General features: G+C 36.3%; 1 non-coding gene across 1 annotated transcript; it reads right to left on the reverse strand.

The window, feature by feature from the left end:
- Nucleotides 1-11,286: 11,286 nt before the first annotated feature.
- LOC122211343 lies at nucleotides 11,287-11,390 on the reverse strand. The gene has a single exon (XR_006198643.1). It is a non-coding gene; the product is annotated as a U6 spliceosomal RNA (small nuclear RNA).
- Nucleotides 11,391-20,643: the final 9,253 nt, after the last annotated feature.

The raw sequence follows: 20,643 nt of genomic DNA on the forward strand, positions 1-20,643 counted from the left end.
GAGTCAGACCCTTAACTGACTAAGCCACTCTGGCACCCCTAAGGCAAGGTTCTTTGTTGTCTTGCATAATCGGCAAAGTACAAGAAAACAAGGTACAAGATAAAGATATATAGATGATGCAGATATAGATATAAATATACATATTAGACATAAGCACATATACAAAGAGTACATGTGTCTCTTGAGGTTTTCACTAATCTGTATAACATATTCCTGTGTGTCACAGGTAAGGAGGCCACAGATTCAGTGTGTTGATTACTCTAGTGCCCCATTAAATGCACTAGAATGCCATTAATGATAATGGCTTCTTTCTTTCTCCAAAGATGTCATAGATCAGACAAAATAATATATATACACACTCTGTTCATGAGAATTGAAGAAAATAATTGAGCACTTGATGTTTAAAGAGCTGTTTATCCACTTTATCATAGGAAAGACTTTTGAAATAGAAAAGCATTGGGAGCTGTGCAAATAATTGGTGAATCAAGTCAGGATAGAAACAAACTCTAAACAAAAGTTTAGAAAGTTTCTAAACAAAAGTACATGGAATAAAGCAGATGGTCCATGCTGGAGTTCCTTGGGTATCTAAATATAGCAGACAACTCTAATCACAGAGAGAAGTTCAGTTGTCATCCTGTGCAGGAATTTTTAAGGCAAGAAGCTGAATCTAGTACTATAACTTTGTGTGAAGTTGTAAACTGTTTGACTAAATCAATAGATACCCGCCAGATTTCCTCCAGTTAATTATCAGAATATCTAAGAGAATTGTGTGGGTCAGTGACTTAGATCAGCAATTTACTCATTTACAAATACTCAGTATATTTCACTGAGCGAACAGTAAATAGAACTTTCAGAGACATATACATATTTGGAAATATAAATAATAAATCACTTTTAACAGTTAAATTGAGTTTCACACATACTTGGAGAGTGTCAGCCTGGATATTGAGATTTATAACAGTTGTCTATTTGCATAACATGCCCAAATGTGCATTTGAAGCAAACTCAGTATAATCTTATACAAAGAAATTAGTCTATCATCCCGTAAGGACAGATCACCAGTTATGTTCCGAGGAAAGCGAAAGGTTGGTCACCTAAAGTAAGTTCAACAGGATAAAAACAAAATAAAATTTGAATGTGGCTCATAGGTCCATGATCTCAAAAACATCCACCCGTTTAAAATAGACTCTATCCACAAGTATTTGCTTAGTAGTTTCTGGGAGTTTCTCAAAACCCCTTTGCAATCAATGTATTAGTTGCTCTGTTCTTCCTGTCCTGCCCTGTCTGCATGCTCCATGAGCAAAGCCACTTGTACAGCCCCAGATGCTGCCACCATACAGCTTGGGGTCATCTGTGTGTCAACCTAGTTATTATATTCTGATTTTCCTAGCGCCTCCAATCCTGGGGACACTACTGGGTCCAGAGAAAAATCATGTTTTTGGCTTCCGAATCCTCTTGACTAGTTCCATCTACATCCTCCTCTAACTTCCCATCTCTAGAGTGCCCACCCCAAGACACTTAGTGTGCTATAGAAGCCTTTCTATTGTAGTATACCCTTCTTTTCCTTTTTCGACTAATGTCTCACTGCTAGCATGAGAGAACATCATCTGTCTTCACCTAGCTGTGAATAAGTCTTCCTTGCATATATGAATATATAGAAACAAATCCTGGCGTTTGTTTGAAAAGACAGGGAGGTAAGGATTGTGGTTAACAGGAAGTCAAAAGTACCTTGTGATTCAAGAACATGACCACATCTTCAGTAAAATATAATGTGGTCCATAGAAGTGAATTTTACAGATATATAAGACTCACTGTTCAGTGCCAAAATATTTGCAGATTGAGATATGACCTCACAATCTGTGTGTCTAAAATTATTACTTTCTATGTGGTAAATATATACAATGGAATATTACTCAGCCATAAAAAAGAATGAAATCTTGCCATTCATACTGATGTGGATGGAGCTAGAGAGTATTATGCTAAATAAGTCAGTCAGAGAAAGACAAATGCCATATAATTTCACTCATATGTGAAGTTTAAGAAAAACAAACAAACAAACATGGGGGGGAAAAGAAAGGCAAACCAAGAAACAGACTCTTAACTATAGAGAACAAACTGAGGGTTACTGGAGAGGAGGTGGGCGGGGAAATGGGCTAGATGGGTGATTGGTATTAAGGAATACACTTGTGATGAGCACCGGATGATGTATTAAACAATGAATTACTAAATTCTACACCTGAAACTAATATTACACTGTATATTAACTAAATGGAATTTAAATAAAAACTTAGGAAGGAAAAACATTATTACTTTCTGCTTTGATAATATTTAAAAAAAATTTTTAATTTATTCATTTTTGAGAGACACAGAGCATGAACAGGGGAGGGGCAGAGAGAGAGAGAGACACACAATCCAAAGCAGGCTCCAGGTTCTGAGCTGTCAGCACAGATCCCATCGCAGGGCTCGAATTCACAAACTGTGAGATCATGACCTGAGCTGAAGCCAGACGCTTAACCAACTGAGCCACCCAGGTGCCCCGATAACATTTTTTAATAGACTACTAATTTTCTGCTTCTTAAATAGAATGCAATAAACAAAATTTGATTTTTGGCTGATTATGAAATATATCACAAGCCTGCCTTATTTTATGGTGCTTTGTTTTATTGTGCTTTCCAGGTACTTCACTTTTTACAAATTGAAGGTGTGTAACAACCCTGTGTTGAGCAAGTCTGTCACAGCCATTTTCCAATAGCATTACTCACTTCATGTCTCTATGCTACATTTTGGTAATTCTTATGAAATTTCAATTTTTTTCATTATTATTCTATTTGTGACGGCTTTCATTACTATTTTATTTGTCTGTGATCAGTGATCTTGGGTGTTACTATTTTGTTTTGGGTGCCATCAACTGCATCCATACAAGATGGTGAGTTTAATTGATAAGTGTTGTGTATGCTGTGATTGCTCCACTGACTGGCTATTCCCCCACTTCCCTCCCTCCCTGAGCATCCCTATTTCATGAGACACACAATATTAAAATGAGGACAATTAATAACCTCGCAATGGCCTCTAAGTGTTCATGTGAAAGAGTTACTTGTCTTTCATTTTAAATCAAAAGCTAGAAATGATTGAGCCTAGGGAGGAAGGCATGTTGAAAGCTGGGACAGGTCAAAAGCTAGGTCTCTTGTGCCAAAGAGTTAGCCAAGTTGTGAATGCAAAGGAAAAGTTCCTGAAGGAAGTTAAAAGTGTTACACCAGTGAACACACAAGTGATAAGAAAGCAAAACGGGCTTATTGTTGCTATGGAGAAAGTTTGAGTGGTCTGGATAGAAGATCAAACCAGCCACAACAGTCCCTTAAACCAAAGCCTAGTCCACAGCAAGGCCCTGACTCTCTTCAATTCTGTGAAGACTGAGAGAGGTGAGGAAACTGCAGAAGAAAAGTCTGAAGCTAGTGGAAGCAGGTTCATGAGGTTTAAGGAAAGCAGCCATCACCATAACATAAAGTGCAAAGTGAAGCAGCAAATGTTGATGTAGAAGCAGCAGCAAATTATCCAGAAGATCCAACTATGATAGTTAATGAAGGTGGCTACCCCAAAAGTAGATTAAAAAAATGTTTTTAATGTTTATTTTTGAGACAGAGAGACAGAGTGTGAGTGGAAGAGGGGCAGAGAGAGAAGGGGACACAGAATCTGAAGCAGGCTCCAGGCTCTGAGCTGTCAGCACAGAGCCTGACATGGGGCTCAAACCCACAGACCGTGAGATCATGACCTGAGCTGAAGTCAAACGCTCAACTGACTGAGCCACCCAGGCGCCCCAAAAAACCAGGTTTTTTTTAACGACGGATTTTCAATGTAACTACTAGAAGGTGTCTCTAATTTGGTCTCTGTTGGATTCTTTTCTCACTTTTATTAAATAGTCATGACTTTTAGTCAGTTCCAAACAACAGAAAACAGAATCAAAACTGTTGAACCCATTTTCATTAAAATTTATATTCAGAGACATGAGGGTTAGAAGTTCTCCATCGTTACCTTTAAATTAAATTATTAAAAGAAAAGATGACAGTGGAAGTATAACAAAAAACAATGAAAATGAAAATAGAGGTATTTGAATAGCACACTGGCACATATCATGCCAAGTAATTAAAAGTCCACAGATACTAAAGCATAATAATAATGAGGCTTAGGCTAGAGTTAGCTTAATTACATGTCAGCTGTTAACACCACAGAAGCATCACCAGATGTATTTTTCATCTGCTATTCTCCTGATTTTTAGTATTTGCTTTCAGGTTATTTTTTTTGTATGATAGTCACATTATTAAATATGGACATTGGAAAAAGCCTTTGGGTTAGCAAAACAGAAAACAATCTGAAGTTAGGAGTTAGGTAGCCATATTGGATTGCCACTACTGTGAGACTGGCACCATTTTTATGACATTTGTTTCTCCCTGAAGAGTTCAAATGTCTGAGGAGGAGATGCCATGTAATGTTTTATGACAAGAGAATTCTTTGGATTGTATTGAGTACAATGCCTTATATTTCAGATATGGAAATCTTTCCATCTAAAGAAATTGAGAACATTGTACAGAAAGGCATGAAAGCAAGATTTCATCAATACAAACACCTCTGCACAGAATCTACAATTAAAAGAATCCCAGGGCACACATTTCCATTCTACAAATGTTTATCTGCATATTTCATGAGACGTCTTTAATTAAATAACAGTGTTTGGAGGTAACTAAAATAACATTAAGGAAAACTCCCTATCTCCGGATTTATACCATGCTGATGACATCCTTCAGCACCTATCTTCACTGCCCATAATTGTGTATTTGGATCCATGGAAGTAAAGGTTAGCCCATTGCACATTTTCTCTCTTTCAAAAAAAAATGTGATAGAACAGAGAACACAATGTAATTTTGTGGTTGCTGATACTAATAATATAATTAAAATTCTTAGGTTAGATCACTCCTGTCTAGATTACATAGAAAATGTATCACACTTGACTGGAAAAAGGCATAGGGTATCTGGAAATGTTTCTCATACTCATACTCAGTGTCTGAGTTCCCTACTGAATGATATATCAAATATTGGGTCTGCTTGTATCACCTTGAATGCCTTAGGGATTTCCTCTAATAGATTTTATCAGATTATTGTAAACTTCTGATGTGATTCACAAGATTATTTAGTGCATTTTCCTATTCGAAGGGAATATTTGTAAGAGCAGTTATATGGAACCTTCGAAAAGAGATAGGATGAGATTTTTTTTCTCTCTTAAATGTATTGATTTACTTTTTTTTTTTTTTTTTTTTTTTTTTTTGATGAGGATGTAGCTGAGAACATAGGAGGGGGGAAAATGCACTGCAGAGTGCTATCTGCTTCTCACTGTGGCATGAAGGCCTATTTGCATCAAATGAAAAGAGGAGTCTGGAGGTGCAAAATTATCTGTGAGAACGCTGCCCAGCTAAAGCAGTGATTTCAAGAGCCCAAAAGACTGAAGTCTTCACTCGAAAGACAAACTCTCCCCTGCCTCTGCTCCTGTGCTTTTGGGGTGACCAAGCTGTATGACATTCTATGAGAAGTGAAGAAGTTCATCCATACCCACAAACAGGGCTTTACTTTTCTTTTTCTCTTTTAAGTTTATTTATTTATCTTTGAGAGGGAGACAGAGCAAGCAGGGGAGGGGCAGAGAGAGAGAGAGAGAGAGAGAGAGAGAGAGAATCCCAAGCAGGCTCTGCACTGTCAGCACAGTGACCAAGGTGGGGCTCAAGCCCACAAACCATGAAATCATGACCTGAGCTGAAACCAAGAGTAGGACACTTAACCGACTGAGCCACCCAGGTGCCCCAAAACAGGGCTTTTCTGAGGGACATTGAATTTGGCTACTGGAAGGGAGACCATTGTCAGGCAACCCAGAAAGAGCTCCTAAAATTGATTTTCAGAGAACATATTGGTCCCTGCACTCCATTCATTTTTCTAGCCTTCAATATTTATTTCACAAACAAGCTTTCTGTGTGACTCAGAAGTCTAAATTAAAAGTTATCTGTTTTAATATTATAGCACATTTATTTCATAATACTTATCATGAACTTTGTGGTTCCATGTGGTCAGAGATCATTTCTAATGGCTTTACATCTGTCAATCCAGTGACAAGCCCATTTTGCTACTTAGATGTCCATCTTAGATGCTCAAATTTTTTTTTACATACTAATTGACTAAATGAATGAATTATTGAACGAATGAGTAAAATAACCCCCATGTCTCCTCCACTTAACAAAATTGTGACAATCTTTCAAATCCTGGCTAGAGTTCCCTCTTTCACTCCAATCCCAAACTAATTAATCAATTCAAAACACTTTACCATGTAAGAGTAGCAAAGGTACTGCGTAATGCACACTCTACTCATTTATCTCACTTATATTTTTTCATTAATCATTTATTGCTTTCTATTATTAATTCCTTCTTATATATGGTTTATATCTATACTTAAATTATTAAATACTAGAGTATATAGTCTGAATCTTACAAGAAACCAGATATTTGCATATTGATTATCTTGTTATTTAAGGAAGACGATTTTCCCATAGAATATGTCACGAGCTTAGCTTTTACTCATAATCTCCTATTAATTACATTGCAACATATGGGGGCCTTCATTTTTGGTCATAGATCCTCTGATGTGTGAATATTTCTGCGTGTGCAGAGGGGTATCACTAGGAAACTTGGGATTAGGAATGAAAGGACACACGTATAACCAATTTTGCTCTATTTTATTGACAGCAAATAAGAGTGAAAGTGTCAGCTAGAAAATAAAATGTGTTTTTTTATTTCAAAAGCATGCTTATTCTATGAAATTTTGCCCTTCCAACAGAGAATCTAATCTCACAAACTTCTGTATTTGTTATCTCATTAATCAAGACAACAATCTTCATTTAGACAAATCACCACCCCTGCAAGGAGCCATCAGTTGGCACAATTCCAAGAGACTCTCTTTCATTAGTTATTGTGTGTAAATAGCAGTCATTTCACCTCCCCCCACACCAGCCGGCCCCTGCATAGGTGATATAGCAAGAGAGGTATCCAAGACGGAATGTAAAAGCTTTACTTTTGAGAAATAAAGTCACATAAATCACAGTCTGTGAGTTTTCACACCTTTTTCTTGCCTTCTTCTATAACATTTTTACACAGATATATTAACATAATTTACAATTCACAATTTTGTAGTTATTTGACTACAAATCATCCTCAAGGTAATTAACTTATAATGTCATCTTCTCAGAGTCCATCCCAGCTCTTGGCACATAGTAGGTATTAAATAATTATCTAAATATCTTACCTATCATAGGAATTACCAAACAACATTATGTAACTGTCTGTATTGCATATAAATGTATATATCTGCAGATCTTTTTAAATTCTAACTGTAACTTAAACCCAAGCAGAAAAGCAATCCTTGTAATCAATTAAATATCCCAAGGCATTATAAAGACCTATTTAAACTAAATAATTAGCGACTTAGTGCAATATATATCCTTATATATCAGACTGAAAAATTAATCTACTGATTACAAAAATATATCTACTGATAACACGTACTTGGATTTTATCAATGTTTAAATGTTTTATTTTACTAAAAGAATGAATTTATCTTATTTTGCTGTTATCCAATATAGTCATTATATATTGTGAACAATATATTTAATATATATTTAAGAGGGATAAGGGTAATACTTAATAAAAAAAAACGGTCTTCTGGAATAATATCATAACTTGTAGTTCTGAAACAGTAAAAACTGAATAAAAAGTTACCAATGTTACCCAGATTCATTAAAGTTTCTAGCACTTTTGTACATATTTTATATTTTATTAATATAGTTCAAACATATGGAAAATAACATACAATCATTCATCCATGTAGCTATCTCATTGTATTTGCTCACTTCTCTCTCCCTTTCTTCTCTATATATTGTCCAACCTTTTTTACCCAAAGGAACCAAAGTTTTGATGTTTATTTATTTTGAGAGAGAGAGAAAGAGGCAGAGCATGTACAGGGGAGGGACAGAGAGAGAGGGAGGCACAGAATCTGAAACAGGCTCCAGACTCCGAGCTGTCAGCACAGAGCCAACATAGGACTTGAACTCAGGAACCCCAAGATCATGACCTGAGCCGTAACTGGATTCTTAGCTAACTGAGCTACCCAGGCACCCCAGGGTAACCAAACTTTTGATATTGGTGCACTTGGTTATAGTTTCACTACTGTGACATCATAGAAACTATATTTATTGGTCTCTGCCTCCGGCTCCTGGCACAGAGCTCCTAAAACCTTTGTAATTTCCTGAGTGAGAAGAGCACTGTAAGCATCTTTTGTTCTATTAAGACAACTCTGTGTGGGTTCTTGCATGGCTCCTCAATGGGGAATGGTCACCAGAAAGACCAAGGCATCATTGGAAGCTGTGAATTTTCAACCCCTCTCCCCAGTCTCCAGTGAGGGGAGAGAAGCTGGAAATGGAGCAAAAAACTGATCATGCCTATGTGAAGAAGAAGCCTCCATAAAATCCCAATAAGAGGAGTTCAAACTGCTTCTTGGCTGGCCAATGCATCCTCACCGAGAGAGTGGCATACCCAGACTCCGCAAGACCCTTGGTGTCTCTTCATCTCTGTCCTTTATTATATCCTTTACTAAACTGGTAAACATAAGTAAGTATTTTCCTGAGTTCTGTGGGCCACTCTAACAATTCAACTGAAACTGAGAAAGGGTCACAAGAACCTCTGATTTACAGCCAAATCAGACAGAAGTGGTGAATAACCTGAAGACCTACTCCTTGTGACTGACATCTGAAATTAAGAGGGGGCACGGTCTTGTGAGACCGAGCCCTTAACCTGTGGGGTCTGATACCATCTCCAGGTATAGTATTAAAAGTGACTTAAATTATAGGACACACAGCTGATGTCTCAGAGAATCGCTTGTTGTGGGGGAAAAAGCCTACAAATTTGGTGACCAGAAGTGCCAGAATGAAGTGTGCTGTGTGAATAGTACAGGAGACACACAAGAGGAAGAATGAACTGAGTTTTTCCCTACAATGGAAGAAAAAGACTGGGTTGTTCATTTTAACTATGGATATGTATGTGTAAATGTATATATTCTTAAAACATATACTGTTTTTATCATTTAAGAGTGACATAAAAGATAATAAATTCTATATATGTTTTGGTATCTGGGACAAATATACAATCCAGGTTGATTTCAAAATAAATAAGCACACAATACATATATCTTTAACTGTATAAGTGCTTCCACTCAGCAAAGGTAAGTATTATAATAAGAACTCATTTATGAACATTTATTCTGTACTAAGCAATATTCTAAGTGTATTACTCGAGTTTTCTCCTTATTCCTCATAATAAAGCTAAAAGGGAAGCCCTATAAATTTCCCAATTTACAAAAATTAAAAGGAGACAATTAGAAATTATTATTTGTCTGTGGTCACCTGTGGCAGAACTGAGATTCAAAACTTAGCAGACAGACTCCAGAATGTTCCCGTTAACCACTTTACTATACATAAATTTTGATTTTGTGAACTATCAAATATTTGTTACTATTTAGAGACTGGTATAATAGACTGTATTAGTTATAAGAAAAAAACAAACTTATTAAAATTGAGTTCTATGCCCTCAATCTTTAATGTTTCTTAGAAACGAGACCCCTTTGAAAGTCTGGCATATACAATGGGCTTTACCTTCAGATTTGGGTATACATACATGTGTATGTACACATGTATGTATACATATACATTAATTTGTGTTATATATTAGAGTTTCCTCAGATAGCCTAAACAGCAGTTTATGAAAACAGAATTATACAAACATTATGTATATTAGTCCTTTCCCAATACTTTTTTATTCATTTTATCAATTTTAGTTTTAGCTACAAAATATTTTTAGATAGATTGAATTATTATCTATTTTTAAGAACATAATTTGCTATTAGCAGATTGTATAAATAGTGTTTAGGTAACTCTCAAAGGCTGTGTAGTTTAATTCCAATATAAATATCCCAAAAGGTACAAAGGGAGCCCAAGTATTTTGGGTTTGAGGATACTTTTGTGGGCTAGCTTGAAAATGTTGCTGCTTTCAATAACATTTTCTTTTCTTTTAACGTTTTTATTTATTTTTGAGAGAAAGACAGAGCCAAGAAGCCATTGGCTTCAAACTAATCTACCTCAAATCTTACATTACCAAGGTTCTCTGTAATTCTTGGTATGCAATTAAGAACTGGAAATCTTCTACTTGACCCCAGTCACTATTTTGTTTATGGTAAGAATGGAGTGTAAGTCAAGAGTAATATGACAATGGCCAAATAGCTATAGATTTGTAGTGTGTGATCCTTGTGAGAATAAGGAAACAACAGTTATTGAGTATCTTTTGGAAAATGCATTTGACCATAGACATCCTTCCAGGATCCCTTTGAAGACCTAATTCTCTGCTATTTGCCAGAACTCGAAATGTATATCATGGATTGAAAAACCCAAAATGCATGCCCTTAAAAAATGTTTAATTGTGCTTTAGTAATAGTCACTTTTTAAAGTTTTGTTACATTTTGACAGAGTAAAACACTGCATTTATCAAGGGCATTCTTTCTCACTTACAAACATTTTCAAACCTGTAGCAGCTGGACAATTCTTAATAGACTTGAAAGTGAGGGTAAATAGGGTTGTCATAACTAGTCAATCAGTCAATCAATCATTCTCTTTTTAACCAAAGTAATATTTTGTGGCAGTAATAGAAGGAGCATATTATCCCCCTGAAACATTGTATTCACCAGTCATAGTTTGTAAACCAAGTTCTTTCACTGGTATTTAAGCACTTCTAGTATAAGTGTTTATGGAGTTTAAGTAAGAAAAAATTCTCAGTCTCTATGTTTATAAATTGGGAAGAAGTATAACTGGTATTAACTACTTCCTAGAATTTTTGTGAAAAAATACCTGGGTCAGAACCTGCACTAACTCAGTATTCAGTAAAATAGACTAACATTATTTTGTTGCTATGATTATTATTTTTTTTTTACCTTTCAGTTTGTGCCTTTGTGGCATAATCAGTCTTTCCAGTTTCACTGAGATATAATTGACATATAGCACTGCATTCATTTAAGAGACACAGCATAATGATTTGATTTACATATATCATGAAGTAATTACAAGTTTACTTAACATAATTATCTCATACAGTTACAAAAAATATTTTTCTTGTGATAAAAACTTAGGATTTACTATCTTAACTTTCATTTATAGCAAAAATATGGAACAGTTCACAAATTTGTGTGTCATCCTTATGGGGGGCCATGCTAATCTTCTCTGTATCATTTCAGTTCTATTATGTGTGCAGCCAAAGTGGGCAATCTATATCTGTATCTATCTATATCAATATCTATATGCACACACACACATAATGCTTATTTCGGTAGACCTTCCATCTTCCATTTTTGTCAGACAAAGCAATTCTTTTCAAGAAATTATTTCTTAACAGCAAATTAAGTAGTGAGGAAGTGAGATTCTGTTGTGTATTTCAGCAATCAACAAAAGATGAGAGTCTTCTGAAATATTTATTTTAGGTCCTAGAATTTAAACATTGGACATTTGCTCCTCTTGATCATCTTTTAAGATCAAATAATAAACAATTTGATTTGACATATTTCCTCTTTGGTGTCTCATACATCTGTTAAAACATAACAAATGGGGGTAGCACTTAATGAGAATCTGGAGAAGGATGTATATAAATAAACTGAATCTCAACTTGAAAGTTACTAATTGCTCCTTGGTATTAATATGGATGTAATGTATTTATTATAGGATCTTTCTGCCAAATAACTACAGTCTATTTAAACTAGTGGCTCTATAATCACAATAATATCCTAAGTAAGAAAGCTACATCATAGCCAATGTATATCACTATCACTATTATTAAATGCATCCAGCTTATTAAAATGTACCCAGCTTATTAAATGTTACATATTTCTGAATCGTTAAGGTAATTTATTGTCAAGTTAGCTAACACACAGTGTATACAGTGTGCTCTTGACATCGGGAGTAGGTTCCCGTGATTCATCACTTACATACAACACCCAGCGCTCATAGCAACAAGTGCCTTCTTCAATGCGCATCACTCATTTACCCTGCCCCTGATCTCCTCACTCCCATCAATATCTGAATTTCTTAAGACTCAATTCAATTATCCCCAAATAATGAGTCAAAATTTCCCCCCAAATAATGTTATTTCTGAAGTGTTTAACCTTTAACATAGGGCCAGCTTCTTCTTAAGGGCTTTATCCTATATCTTTTTAGCATACTTCATATTTACCTATTTTCCATTCAAATAAGTGCATTTAAGCAGATATACTGTTTCCCCAGCGTACAATAGAGATAGTAATCGTCTGCTTCTAGTAATTTTCTTACTGAAAAAATATCTCTCAGTAGTATATTAATAGGTTTTAATACACTGAGGGCTTGTATTGACCCCTAAAACAGGAGATGGACAGACAGTAATACACCAAAGCATCCACCTGACTTACAAACTCCCAAGTATTTCAATTGCCTTCATGATAGTTATTGTTGACTCCAGTTTTAAATGTCATTGCCAGTCAGGGTTGGTAAGAAGCTCTTTTTCCCACCCTTGATTATTTCCTAAGCCATTCAAGGTTTGGAATCGGAACATTCCTACTCAGAGTAAATATAAAATAAATAGATAAGGCCTAGTGAGGGCAAAGCCAGGTCAAAAAGATGTCATTATAAATGTTATATCACTGTAGCTATCTTCATTTCCACATTTAGAAAGTTTTTATAAAGCAACAAGCAAATTTTTGTCATTATTTCTGAAATTAAATCAGTCATCTACTCAACAAGCATTGAGGAACGAATGTGACAAACACTTTTCTAAGGCATGTGGTGGACAGACAGGCAAGGACCTTGCTTTCGTGGTGCTTACATTCTGGAGAGATGGGTAGGTGGATTTCAGAGTGAACGGCCAGAAGAATAAAGAAGAAAACCAATATTTTATTAAACAAGACAATTTAGAGAAGTGATAAGTGGCACTAAAAAGAAAACAATATTTTTGTGACACACTGAGGGGACAGATTTTAGATTCGGTGGTTCAGGAAACCCTTCTATGGGGGTGATCTTAGAAATGATCTCTGAATTATGCAAAGTACTTGCCTGTATGACCAATTGGAAGCAGAGAATTCCAGGCAAAGGAAATTTTAAAAATAAGGGAAAAAATGATGGAATATTTGTATTTCATCAAAACGTGAACCGAAGAAGTTCAACGATATTTTAATTTTTTAAATGTCCTGAAAATATACTGATTTACTGTTCTAAGAAATGTTTAAGCAACAAATTAAAAAGTGGACAATGACTTCAGACAAAGATGTAAGAGAGCCATCTGTGAACCTAATATTCTTATTCAACACCACTGTAATGAAATTTGTGAGTCTGAGTGCTGAGTTCAACAATAATTCACTACCTATTTCTTCATAGGAAGTGTGCTCAGTTATCTCAGCTATCAGAAACTTCTAGGTGATCCTCTAAAAATACTCGTATAAACTATTTAGAAATATTGTTGCTGTTCCAAACCATAGTCAAAAATCCTTTTTATCCTACAACCCAGTACTCTCACTCTCTCTCACACACACACACACACACAACTGAAAAATGTGTTTCCCAGAACAATACTGTGTGACGAACTCTTGATATTTTCTATGATTTCATTTTTAAAACATTTAAACATGTTTCATAACTTACTAAATTGCTTTTATGATTCACCGATGGGTTTGTACGTAAAGATTGGAAATACTATTCTAAGAGACATTCACAAATCTACACACCCTAATCTATACACCAAAGACAAAAACAAAAACAAAAACAACTAGGTCAATTACTATAGGCTAAAATTATTTATCCTTTCAGGAATAAGCAGTAGTATAGTTCTTCAATGTTTTGACAAATACTAAATAGAGGGAAAAAAAGAAGAAGAAGAAGAAGAAACCAGAATTAATCTTTTCTTTGCCTAACAACACGGTAATTTTGTGTTTGCTAGGAAGGCAATGTTTATATTAAATGGAGAAGTAGAAAGAATTCCATACTTATAAGGAAAGCTGATTTTCTTTCTGGTCACTCCTGACCCCATCTATTGGTCTCAATCATTCCCTAAATGTAGAAAGGAAGCATTTAAGAATTTAACAGTAGGGGTAGGGGTGCCTGGGTGGCTCAGTTGGTTAAGTGTCTGACTTTAACTCAGGTCATGATCTCACAGTTTGTGAGTTCGAGCTCTGCCTTGGGCTCACTGCTCTCAGCCCAGAGCCTGGAGCCTGCTTTGGGTTCTGTGTCTCCCTCTCTCTCTCTCTCTCTGCCCCTTCCCCACTCATACTTTGTCTCTCTTCCTCTCTCAAAAATAAATAAACATTAAAAAAAATTTTTAAATAAAAAAGAGAATTTAACAGTAAACTCTTAAGAGAATTACAGTAAAAGATCAAAATGGTGTTAGTTAAAAAACTTCATAATAGTGAATCTAACATTTGCAAAATAAACTTTAACAGTAATACTTGAAATTTGTATTTATATTTATCCTTAAATTTTTAACCACCTCAAGTAGAAATGTCACATAATAAATTATCCCAAAACAAAGTTTCATGCAAATTTTGGCCTCAGAGTACATATTTACACACATATTGATGTTTTGGAATTTATCCACAATTCAAATAAAAAACGTAAAGTCATATTTGGAGTATACGGATTTCAACAGACTGAAAGCCAGCCTTTAGGGTTCCTTCCTCTAAACTCTGACCCTAAGATGATTTATGTTTCTCATTCGTTACTTTAAGATATTTTTTAAAAAGTTGTTACATATATGTTGTAAAAGTAATATTGAATAAAGCAGAAAGTCTAATAAGTGCTATAGATTGATGTGGGAAGGATGCAGACCCTGGCATTTATTTATCACAGGCGAACCCTCGAGCCTTGCAAGATGTCTGTTAATTCCCAATGAGTGGTCCTGGTGGTCTGACTCCTGTGCCTTTGCTAGCTCCTTCTTGTCTACTCTGGATCACCCTGAGCCTAGCCACCAACTCTGCTATAAACCTTTACAGACTTTATTGTAGTCTTAGAAGGTTATGGGGCAAGGCGAGACCATGAATCCCATAAATGTCCCCCATTCACTGATTCTAATCACTTGGCCTCCTACATCTCAGTTTCCGAATTCCTTCCTATGGAAATCCACAAGCTCCTGACCTTGCCTCTCGTAGAATAGTTTGATCACACTCAGGCCTCTTTAATTTAGGATACTCCTACCACATGGCTTATCTTGAAGTTTCCTTCAACAGAAAATCTCTGTAACAGAAATTTTCGAACACAATAGTATATATGTACATGTAGTAAAAGCATCTTATGCAGATCTGAGAAGCGCTCCATAGATGTTCTTTCACTTTTCTCTAAGGCAACTTCCACTTTAAGCTCTGGTTGAATTACAGGCTGCAGACACTTCACTACTGAAGGAGGAGAAACTTCCAATGAGTCCATCAGGCTCATTCTGGTGGCCTACAGAAAGTCCAAATACTTTCGTGGTGGGCCACATGATCATAAAACTACACATGGAAGCTTTTTTGTTTAAAACTCCTTTGTTGAGGTATAATTTATATCAAATAAACTATCAGTTTTGAATATATAGTTCCATGAGTTTTGACACATTTATAACCCTGTGTAACTACCAATATCATCAAACATTACCCAGAAAAATTTTCTTTTATCACTATCCATCTTTCATCCCTGGTGAGGCAAACACAGATTTACTTTCTGAATCTGTTTTTTAGTTTTTCTACCTTCTAGAAACTTCTATAAATGAAATCATACAGTATGTACTCTTATATGTCTGGTCTCTCAGCATACTCTTGTTGAGATTCATACGTGTTATTGTATTTATCAGTAGTATATTCTTTTTCATTGACAAGTAGTATTGCATCACACAGATACACCATAATTTATTTACCTTTTCATCTGTTTTTCGGTTTGGGGATATATCAACTTTGTGGCTCTTCCTAAAATGTATTATACAGCCCAACTCTTAGAAGATGGCGGAACAGCATGGAAGTTTTTTGTGTGTCTCACGTCCATGAAATACAGCCAGACCAACACTAAACTATCCTACACACCTAGAAAACTGACTGGACACAACAATCTGCACAACCTGAACCACAGAATTCGGCAGGTACACAGTGTGGAGAAGTGAACTAGAAAGCGCAGGAAAGGAGGTGCTTTTGTGACCTGAGAGAGGCTGGAGACTTGGGGGGGGGGGAGAATACGGGAAAAGCACACCTCCCCAAAAGCAGCTGGAGAGAAAGTGGAAAATTGGAAACAGCCACAGGGACTAAACTACAAAGGGAGAAAGGAGAGGGTTCAAATTCCATTAAGACTGTAAACAAAGGGAGCGCAAAGGCTGCAACTCCGCAGCTCATACCTGGTGGTGCTCTGGTGGGAAGGGAGAATCCCCAGGAACAGAGTGGGGTCCAGGAGGTTCTCGGGCCACACAGGGAAAAGCGGTTCCACTGCTGGAAGGACATTTGGCAGAAACTGTTGAAGCCACCTGGTCCCAGCCCAGAAGACGGCCACATTCGCTGGTGCTGGAACAAGGTCCTTAAGGGTGAAGCCTGGTGCCGGATGTGTGTTGTGACTTTCCATAATCCCTGAAATGCTGCTGCTACACTGTCTCACAAACTTTTTCTGGGTCCGGCTGGCACCTGGCCACAGTCTTGGGGCGCCGGCAGCAGCAGGGTCCCGCAAGTGTTCCTGCGCGCAGCCGGCATTCAGCCATTGCTCGGTGAGACCCTCCCGCAGAGGCACGGAACGGGTCAAAGCCTCAGTCCTTCGGAAGTAAGGGGCCGGGGAAACAGCCGCATCTGAGACAAAACCCGGGAGAGGGGTACTGCCTGGGGCCTGGTCACGGAGAGTGAAAAAGCGGGGAGTGGACAAAAGCTGAAGACACAGGATGGGTGCCCGATTGCTGACCCGGGAGAACAGACTGGGTAGCTGGCTAGCGCCATTTTCAACAATCCTGCACATGCGCATATGCACCTACGAGCCCCGCAACAATCCGCCCCAGTAGGCTAGCAGCGCCATCTAATGGACAGCAGAGTTATTACACTGAGCTCCGCCCAACTGGGCCAACTTCCCTCTTCAAGAACACAAGTCTCACTGCCCGCTTAATTTGTGGACTACAAAGAGCTACATAGACTGACGTCTAGGGGAAAACGAAGTAATTTCGGTCCTACATCAATCTGTTAGCAGGTTCATCTATTCGATTTTATTTCTTTTTTTTTCTTTTATACTTCTTTTACTTGAATACAGAAAGAGAAAAAATTCATTTTTATTTTCAATTTTATGAAAAATATTTTTGTTTAATTTTTATTACTGTATTTTTTACTTTTGTGTAATTTTTTTCAAATTCTATTTTACTTCCATCATTGTATTTTACTCTACTTCAGTGTATTCACCTTTTCAAATATTCAAACGATCTTTTTTATTTTTTTCTTTTTTGTATCCTTTCTTTTTCTTGAATGCAGAAACAGAAAAACTTCATTTTTACCTTCAATTTATATTAAAAATATTTTTATTTAATTTTTTAACTATATTTTTTGCTTTAATGTAAATTTTTTCAAATTCTATTTCACTTCCATCATTTTATTTTAGTCTACTACAGTGTATTCACTTTTTCAAATTTTCAAACGATTTCCTTTTTTCCATTTTTTTCTTTTTTCTTTTTTCTTTTTTTCATTTCTTTTCTTTTTATTGAAGAGAAAAAGAAAAAATTTATTTTTATTTTTAATTTTTAATAAAAATACTTTTAATTTTTTTCTACTATATTCTTTACTTCTGTGTATATTTTTTCAAATTCTATTTTACCTCCATCATCTCATTTTAGTCTACTTCAGTGTATTCATTTTTTCAAATTCTCAAACGATTTCTTTCCCCTACCCCCTTTTTTTCCTCTAATCTGTCAAACCACTTTCAACACCCAGACCAAAACACACCTAGGAACTAGCATCATTTATTCGATTTGTGTGTGTGTGTGTGTGTGTGTGTGTGTTTAATTATTTAATTTTAATATTTTTTTTAATTTTAATTTTTCTTTTAATTTTAATTTACCTCATTAATTACTACCTCATTAATTACTTTTCTCCCTTCAAAATGACAAAATGAAGGAAATCACCCCAAAGGAAAGCATGAAGAAACAACAGCCAGGGATTTAACCAACAGAGATACAAGCAAGATGTCTGAACCAGAATTTAGAATCACGATAATAAGAATACTAGCTGGAGTCGAAGACATATTAGAATTTCTGCAGAGATAAAAGAAGTAAAAAAGAGCCAGAATGAAATTATAAATGCTATAACTGAGCTACAATCATGGATGGATGCAGTGGTGGCAAGGATGGATGAGGCAGAACAGAGAATCAGTGATATAGAGGACAAACTTATAGAGAAAAATGAAGCAGAACAAAAGAGGGAGATTAAGGCAAAAGAGCACAATATAAGATTTAGAGAAATCAGTGACTCATTAAAAAGGAACAACATCAGAATCATAGGGGTCCCAGAAGAGGAAGAGAGAGAAATAGAGGTTGAAGGGTTATGTGAGCCAATCATAGCGGAAAACTTTCCTAACCTGGGGAAAGGCACAGACATCAAATCCAGGAAGCACAGAGGACCCCCATTAGATTCAACAAAAACCAACCATCAACAAGGCATATCATAGTCAAATTCACAAAATACTTAGGCAAGGAGAGAATCATGAAAGCAGCAAGGGAAAAAAGTCCCTAACCTACAAGGGAAGACAGGTTTGCAGTAGACCTATCCACAGAAACTTGGCAGGCAAGAAAGGAGTGGCAGGATATACTCAATGTGCTGAATCAGACAAATATGGGGCCAAAAAATCTTTATCCAGCAGGCTGTCATTCAACATAGAAGGAGAGATAAAAAGTTTCTCAGACAAAAAAATTAAAGGAGTTTGTGACCACTAAACCAACCCTGCAAGAAATTTTAAGGGGGACTCTCTGAGGGGAGATATATATATATATCAAAAGCAACAAAGATTAGAAAAGAGCAAAGAACACCACCAGAAACTCCCAACTCTACAAGCATCATAATGGCAATAAATTCACATCTTTCAGTACTCACTCTAAATGTCAATGGGTTCAATACTCCAATCAAAAGACATAGGGTAACAGAATGGATAAGAAAACAAGATCCATCTATATGCTGTTTACAAGAGACCCACTTTAGACCTAAAGACACCTTCAGATTGAAAATAAGGGGATGGAGAACCATCTTTTGTTGAATGGTCAACAAAAGAAACCTGGAGTAGCCATACTTATATCAGACAAACTATACTTTAAAATAAAGACTCCATGGGGCGCCTGGGTGGCTCAGTCGGTTAAGCGTCCGACTTCAGCTCAGGTCACGATCTTGCGGTCCGTGGGTTCGAGCCCCGTGTCGGGCTCTGGGCAGATGGCTCAGATCCTGGAGCCTGTTTCCGATTCTGTGTCTCCCTCTCTCTCTGCCCCTCCCCTGTTCATGCTCTGTCTCTCTCTGTCCCAAAAATAAATAAATGTTAAAAATTTTTTTTAAATAAAAATAAAAATAAAAATAAAATAAAGACTCCAACAAGAGATGAAGAAGGGCATTATATCACAATTAAGGGGTCTATCCACCAAGAAGACCTAACAATTGTAAACATTTATCCTCCAAATGTGAGAGCACCCAAATATATAAATCAATTAATCACAAACATAAAGAAACTCATCAAGAGTAATACTTCAACACCCCACTTACAACAATGTACAGATCATCTAACCAGAAAAGCAACAAGGAAACAATGGCTTTGAATGACACACTGGACCAGAGGACTTAACAGATATAGTCAGAATATTTCATCCTAAAGCAGCAGAATATACATTCTTCTCCAGTGCACATGGAAAATTCTCCAGAATAGACCATATACTGGGACACAAATGAGCCCTAAGTAAGTACAAAATTATCGAGATCATAGCGTGCATATTCTCAGACCACAATGCTATGAAACTTGAAATCAACCACAAGAAAAATTTGGAAAGGTAACAAATATATGGAGACTGAAGAACATCCTACTAAAGAATGAATGAACCAACCAAGAAGTTAAAGACGATAATAAAAAGTATATGGAAGCCAATGAAAATGATAACACCACAACCCAAAACCTCTGGGATGCAGCAAAGGCGGTCAAAAGAGGAAAATCTAAAACAATCCAGGCCTTCCAAAAGAAGAAAGAAAGATCTCAGATACACAACCAAACCTTACGCCTAAAGGAGCTGGAAAAAGAACAGCAAATAAAACCCAAAACCAGAAGAAGACAGGAAATAATAAAGATTAGAGCAGAAATTAATGCTATCAAAACCAAAACAAAAACCAATAGAACAGATCAATGAAACCAGAAGCTGGTTCTTTGAAAAAATTAACAAAAGTGAAAAACCCCTAGCCAGTGTGATCAAAAAGAAAAAGGGAAGGACCCAAATGAATAAATTCAAGAATGACAGAGGAGAGATCACAACCAACACAACGGAAATACAAACAATAAT

This window comes from Panthera leo, chromosome F2 (assembly GCF_018350215.1).
Source record: "Panthera leo isolate Ple1 chromosome F2, P.leo_Ple1_pat1.1, whole genome shotgun sequence".
NCBI lineage: Eukaryota > Metazoa > Chordata > Mammalia > Carnivora > Felidae > Panthera > Panthera leo.